The sequence below is a fragment of the Montipora capricornis genome, chromosome 4, assembly GCF_036669925.1.
Source record: "Montipora capricornis isolate CH-2021 chromosome 4, ASM3666992v2, whole genome shotgun sequence".
In the NCBI taxonomy this organism is placed as follows: Eukaryota; Metazoa; Cnidaria; class Anthozoa; order Scleractinia; family Acroporidae; genus Montipora; species Montipora capricornis.
Window position 1 is genome coordinate 50,771,930 of NC_090886.1, and position 7,500 is coordinate 50,779,429.

Genomic DNA, 7,500 nt, shown 5'->3' on the forward strand with positions numbered 1-7,500 from the left:
CACCGATGTCAAAAGATATTTTTCTTTACCTCCTATGGTTACCTGATTCCCTTTACTAGGGCTAACGCCCAGTGGGTTATTCATGGGTTCAATTAGCACTTTAATTTACTTTTCAGAGTTAATTCTCTGTTACACCATTTGTATGCCTTCTACAGTTGAGTTACACAACAATAGGCCTTTCGCAACAAACAATCACATGGTACAAAATCCGCCATGTGGAAGGGCAAACCTCATTATTATTCCCGCACTGGGACATTAACACAAAGGCCAGTCAAGCTTGACTGATTGAAGTCGCTTTGTTTTAACTTTGTTTTTGAGTCACACAAGCAGCATGTAACATATGCTTCCGGTTAGTACACACTTGAGTGAAATGGATCTGCTTCATTAATAAATTGCCATCACAAGATGAAACTTATATTTATGCCTACTACTGTTGTTTAACAATTGAGTTACACGAGTATCATGTACAGTGCTTCTGGTTCCACACTTGAGTGAAATTGATCTACTTCATCGCTATCATAAAGTGAAACTAATGCCCACCACTAATGTTTAACAATTGAGTTACACACTAGGTAAAACTGATTTACTTCACTACTGCCAGCAGTAACTAATGCTTAATAAACTCTGTTGTTTAACAATTGAGTGATGATTTTATTCTGCCTTTGTATTGAGATGTATAAAAATAGCCAGTTACGTACCGCACAAGCTTCTGCTCAAATTTATAAAGGGTAGCATCAATTATACATCAAAACAATGGCTTGGTTAATTTTAATAAGAATAAGTGTCTTCGCTCCGTTTTGCTTTTTCAGTCATTTCCTTCTAGTTGGCATACATCTACCATTTTTTGGTCTGCTTTTCACGGACACAGGTTCATCAGTTTACTTACTGCGACGATAAATCAAGTCTTGCCGGCATTCTTTCTTAACTTCAACGGGATTCGAAACCGTGACCTCTGCGATACCGCTGCGATGCTCTACCAACTGAGCTATGAAGAAGCCTTGCCCCCTCTTATGTCCTCAATGAAAGGACACTACGCTTGACGCTTATGCTTGCTTCTCGACAATTGTTATTAACTTCTGCTCCAAACTGTGGCAAACGGAAGCTAATTGAAAGATGAAAATAGCACTGCTCATTTTGATGTTAACAACGTTTTGTCCTGCTTTTGTCTCGAGACGCATAAAAACGCTCGGCCTCTAGAAGCCTGTGTGCCCTTTTCGAGAAACTTACTGTCGAGATCACCACGCTGAGGAGAAGGGAAGACTTCTATATTTGCAAGTAAGCTTAACCATCTAACGATTCCTGCAAAGTTCACTGAAATTCAAGAAAGATAAGTGTACTGAGATGGTTAAAGTCACATTTTACCGTTGTTATTTTTAAGTCATTTAATGATCATTATTAATGCATTAGTTTCTATTTAAACTGAGTGGAATCCATCAATTTGACGAAGGGTTTACCTTGTGCACACTTTCTCTCTGTATTTTTTGTCGCCACATTTATAACCATAACCTTTTGGCATCAGTTTGATTTTTCTTGTTTTTGTTTTGTTATTTTGAAAACTAGCCAAATTAGTTTTGATAAAGTTGCAACGCATCCACGCAATGTTCTTATTTTGTCGTGATAATGGTTTTCGATGAAGTCATGGTTGTTTCTTGTTGGTTTTTAACGAGGTCATCTGGTGTATCCATGATTGGTTTGTTGTCTTTATGTCGTTCGCTTCTTATCTTTTTATTGACTGTCGACCGCTGTGCCGGATGCAGCTTCTACTCCAAGCCAGGTTTACATTACCGTCATATTCTATATACACACATTGATGCGACACACTACTGTTACTACACACCCTTATTTTCCCGCCAAAATTAACACCTGCTGTGTCATGTTGAGTAAGGGTTCTGTTCAAACTTTCCGCATTGTTTTCTAATTTATGCACTACCCTATTTTAGACATTCTCATTGGTTACGTCATTTGATGACTACCTGTCAAAATGACTCTGAAGTAGCGGATACTACTACTCTCAACTAATTAATTAATGCACTTAAGTTGATTTTCTCATTTCCGAGAAGCGCCCAATTAACTATATTAATTACTTGATCGACCAAAATAACTGTTATTTTTAAGGCTTCAACAACTCTTCCCTCTCTCTTTCTCTATCTTTCTCTTGAAAATTCCAACCTCTATAACTTTGCAAAAGCCCAAATTCAAGATACTTTTAGAAACTTTCAATTTCACGTTCGATGTACTCAAACTGTCACATGACTACAATTGGTATGAAACGCTCGCCTCATCCTTCGCCTCGGAAGACTAAGAGCCGTGAACAAGCCAGGGCAATTACAACTAATCCCAAACTTCTTTTGTATAGCAGAGGAGCTACTATACTGGGTTCAGTCCAGCTCATCATGAATACAGGCTACTATAGCTTGGTTTTCGCAATACCGCTTCCTGGTTTTGATCCTTATTTCCGCTTGGTATATATTGAATCGCAAGGTGCCAAATTCATCCCTCTGGCTCGCAGCATACGCCTTTCCCAATATAATTGAGAAGAAAACGGACGAAAATAGACAGACTACATGACAAGTAAAAGATACCGATCTCGAAGAGGGAAGCGCGCTTCTTTCCAAGATTAGAAGCATTTCTTGGTTGTTCGCAACACTAGCTGCGTTTACATTAAATTGATAATGTTCTTTTACCTTTTACTGATCAACGTCAGCTACGATTGCGACCCAGATGAGAAAAGTAAAGATTGTTTTGAGTTCAAACGTTGGGATACAGCGCGTATGTTTTCCAACGTTCCAATCGATTGTTCAAGCGCCGCAATCCTGAATAGATCGGTGAAAGTCGTGTGTTACGAGATTGTCTTCGATATCAGCAAAGCGGTGGGTGTAAGCTACGGTGTTTTTAAAATATGAATTGGTGGGTTGCAGCTCTTGGTGACTTTGATGCTGATGAAAAAGGATACTAAATTAATTACCAAGTTAAAAATTGTCACGGTGGTTGCCTACATTGGCTTCTCCGTGGCGATTGCGGTTGTTCAATCTACTCAGTTGCGTGTCTATCTCGTGTCCAACATGTTGGTTACCACATTTCAAGCGTCAACAATTATTGTTGCTGGATGGATATTTATTCCGTTTTCCTTAGAAAGATCTGTTCGAAGAAATAAAAGAACGAGACCTTGAAGACGTGGAAAATCTGGTGCGAGATCCGGAAAACAGGAACATAGCTGATTGAGACCAATCTCTTTGAAACGTTATGCGAGAAACATCACATGTGAAAGATACGTAAAGGATGCGAAACGATTGGGAAATCTGAGTTTGGTTCTTCAAATCTGGAATTTCAATTTCATATCGACACAAAATCGAACAACATGATTGGCCGTTGGTTTTTTCATTGAAATCTCTTTCCCCAGAACGGAATTCCACATTACCATTCTCGAGTTTAAAACTAGTGATTAACCAACGATTTCCCCTAAACATCCTAAAATGACGTGAGATAGCCCGTTTATAATCTTTTATTTTGGAGGCTGTGGTAATAGCTAGAACATAATCCGCCACAGCATCAAAGGAAAGATGGTGAAACACAACTTTGTTCATTCAATAAATTTCCAACCTTATTACTTTTACGTAAACTTGACCATGTACAACAAACAAATTTCGATTATGATCATTAATTTACTTGATGTCTCCTTTGAGACGCGGATTTCCACTTAGGAGACTTGATGATAATCAAGATGCACAAGAAACCAGACCTCGATTGTTCAAAATGTGGATAATGCTTTCCACCAATTGAGTTGTCCAGTGGATAGTGATTTATCATTGGATAAGTTTTTGTAGTTCTCGCGAATTGTGGATAATTCTGGTTTGTGGTTTCCGGATTCCGGTTTTCGGTTTCAAGATTCCGGATTCTGGATTCGGATTCCGGATTCCAGATTCCGGATTCCGGATTCCTGCTTTTAGTCCTGTAGTGTGTTAATGGCCTCGACCTTATTAAACACGGTAGAAAAGACAACTTTGCTATGAAATATACGTGTACAGTTATATCACAAAGGAACTTGTAAACCGTGAAATACGTCTGTATTATTCAGTGTAAGATGTAGTCTGAGAGTGCGCGCCGCATGTATACTCTGCAGATTTCCCAAACATACTTGTTTCACAATTTGGTCTAACTATATGGAATTAGGTCTGACTTCCAATTCTGTATTGATGGAAGGTTAAAGTCAAAGTTTTAAAATGGTGAGCTTTCCTGTTGAGTCATTTTTCGTTGACTGTAATGATCTTGGCAGTCGGAACTTCGAACTGAGAATGTCGTAGCAAATACCCCTTAATTTGCAAGGTTCTGAAGAACTATTGGAAGAGTGTGTTTCGTCAATTCTCATTGAGCATAGAATTGCCGAAAAAACTGACCTGTGGTTGATCGTGGGTGTTTTAAACATGTTTGCTGACGTGGCCCAGTTAGTATAGCTGATGACATGATTTCGAGTTTGCTAGAAATAAGCACAAGTAAATTTCTCAGACTAACAAAATTGCACGAGCCCGCCGGGCTAATAATAAACATAAAAAAAAATTTAAAGATAGAAAAGCAAAACAAATGAAAAAGTGGCAGCACGCGCTTCAATTTCTATCTCCTCATTTGCATATGCGAGATCCGGTGAGAAAGCGCATGCGTGGTGAAGATCATGAAGGAAGATCCTAAGGATTTACGCTGGAGTTATCGTTTTAAAATCTCTTGCATCGACGCTTCAGCCACTCTACTAGTTTCCTCCACTTACAGACGAAAGTCTGTACGAGGGCTAAAGTATTCTTGAGATCGAATTTTCAATTACTGGTCAAGATTTATTCCATTTGACGGCCATGTCTCAAGACCACGAGAAACTACGCCCAGCCGCCGTAGTAGAGTCAATTGACGAACGTCACATATCTGCTGGAGAAGCTAAAAGCTACTGAAAAGCAGCCCCAAAAGGGTTTTAATGCTGCTGAAACAACTGCCCGAAAGGGAAAAAGCCCTGCTGGAAAGGGAGAAAAGAGTTGCAAAGTGGCAGGCGACCGCGAGAAAACGTCGAGCAAACAAGCTCCATCGATGGCGGGAAATCAAGCGGCGAAACGAACGGCCACCGCTTCTTCCTCCAATTTAGTTGAGGAAATGGATGAAATAAAACAACAGCTGAAACGTACCGCTTTCTGGCTCCCTTGAGAGCATAACACCAGTGATTACTGAAATTAAAACGGCCTACGACAATCATAACCAGGCCGTTGATTGCGACAGTGACGCTATAACGCGCTTATGGAAGTGAAGCGGATTTTAACTTGGCATCCACTGTGTCATCTGCATCAAACCCGCATGACAAACCCCCAAAGAAAAAATCAAAGGAGGAATCCAGCATGCATGCATGGTATGGCAAAAGTGGTACACAAACCGCAACAAAACGGCGAGGATGTGACGCTTGAATTAGCAGAGTTGGTAAAACAACTGCTTAGCAAAGGTATGAGCAAAAAAGCCTGTGATGAGTTGATGAAAAAAATTCCTTCGCCGGGCAAATGCAATCGTTTAGAAGTTGTTCGAGTCAACCCAGAAATATTTAGCAGCGGTAGGAAAGAAGTAAAAACCGAAGAAAGCCCAAAAACCCCTGCTAAAAGGGTATTACTTCAGTCACTAGAATTCTAGATGACTTCATGAAAGCCGAAAAAGGCAATAAACCTGCCCCCACTGCAGCAACTATTATGAAAACCCTTTCTGACAGCATTTCGTTGTTAAGTGATGTTTCACATGAAATAGATTTCAGAAGGAGAACTCTGTTCAGATCAGACATGAAGACTGAATACAGACTGCTGTGCAGCGACATATAAACAGTTGAGGATGGCAAGTTGTTTGGTACTGATTTTGGCAAGTCAGTTAAGGATTTTTTAGAGGCTAGTAAAGTGACTTCTGAAGTAACATTGAAACAAAAATGATCTCACAGCAGTAGTCACAGGGCGGGTCAGAAACCAGGAGACCATTCCCTCTTTAAGGCCGGGGCAGAGGCGCTATTGCCAAGCAGAGAGGCGGGTATCAAAATCCACCACAGAGGAACCAACCTTCTTATCAGCCTCGACGATAGTGACCAAACCAAAAGAGAAACTTGCAAAAAATGTTCAGGTGAGCGCTAACTCTAGTGAATGGCCAGTGCCAGGAAAGTCTGGTGTGCAATTTGAGAGAATACTGGTCAGTAATGATATTGTGCAGGCTGGTTAATTAAAGTTTTGCATAAAACAATGGCAAACAATCACGTCTGACAAAGTACTCCTGGATATTGTAAACGGTTATAAACTTGGTTTTACTACAATGCCAACTCAGGATTTCCCACCCCAACAACCAAAATTTGAGAAACATGAGCAAATGGCATTAAATACTCTCTTGAAAGAACTTATTCAGAAACGGGTGATCGTAAAATGTTTTCATGAAGATGGAGAGTTCATATCACCAGTTTTTTTACGACCTAAGAAAAATGTAAATATCGCATGATATTGAATCCCAAAAAGTTAAACAAGCATATTGCCCACATCCATTTTAAGATAGACACCCTTTAATCATGTATCAATTTAATGAAGAAAAACTACTATATGGGCTCACTTGACTTGTCAGATGCATATTATTCTATTTCCATCAGTCCAGAATCGCAGAAATATCTGAAATTTAGAGTTGGGCGCCAATTAAACAAATTTATTACATTGCCTGAATGGTTTGCGTTTTGCACCAAGAATCTTTACTAAACTCATGAAACCAGTGTACAATTGGCTATGGTGTATTGAAAGGAAGATTTGGCTAAGTGCTACACGCATTCCTAGCATTCAAAATGAAACTGGAGACAGAACTGAATGGCGGCTACAACCAAGTGTTTTCAAATTGTTAAGAAAGAAATGGGGAAGACCTGAGATAGATGTATTTGCCTCAAGGCATAATTATCAAATTAAGCCTTTTGTGTCAGGGCGTGCAGACCCCGATGGCTATGCAACTGATGCAATGTGTTTGAGCTGGAGAGATATATATGTTTATATTTTCTCTCCTTTCACCATGCTGTCCAGCGTTCTTCAAAAGCTTCAGGAAGAGGAGGCCAGAGCCTAAGTTATAGCCCCACTGTAGAGAACGCAAGTTTTGTTTCCAAAGATGTGTCAAATGTTAATCAGCCCAGCCAGTACTTCTACCGAAGGAAGCCTCCCTTCTCCAGTTACCACACGACAGGACCAAACTGCACCCTCTGTGGCCTAAATATAAACTGATTGCATGTCCCTTGTCAGGACGAGACTCAAACAACAAAACATTTCGGCGCGAGCTTGGGACATCATCATGGAATCATGGAGGACTGGCACCACCAAACAGTACAGAGTGTATTTTGATAAGTGGAAGAACTTTGTTAGAACAACACATGCAAATCCCATTCATCCAACTTTAGCCAATGCTATTAAGTTTTTGACACACTTTTATGATTCTGGAAGCAGCTATTCAGCCATTAACACTGCCAGATCTGCATTATTT

The 7,500-nt window shown here is 39.9% G+C and overlaps 1 protein-coding gene and 1 pseudogene across 1 annotated transcript in view; one reads left to right on the forward strand and one right to left on the reverse strand.

The window, feature by feature from the left end:
- The window catches only part of LOC138046811 (uncharacterized), a 59,092-nt gene that overhangs the window by 18,351 nt on the left and 33,241 nt on the right, over positions 1–7,500 (reverse strand). The window lies entirely within an intron of this gene.
- LOC138044977 (uncharacterized) overlaps positions 5,709–7,500 on the forward strand; it is a 1,822-nt pseudogene continuing 30 nt past the window's right edge.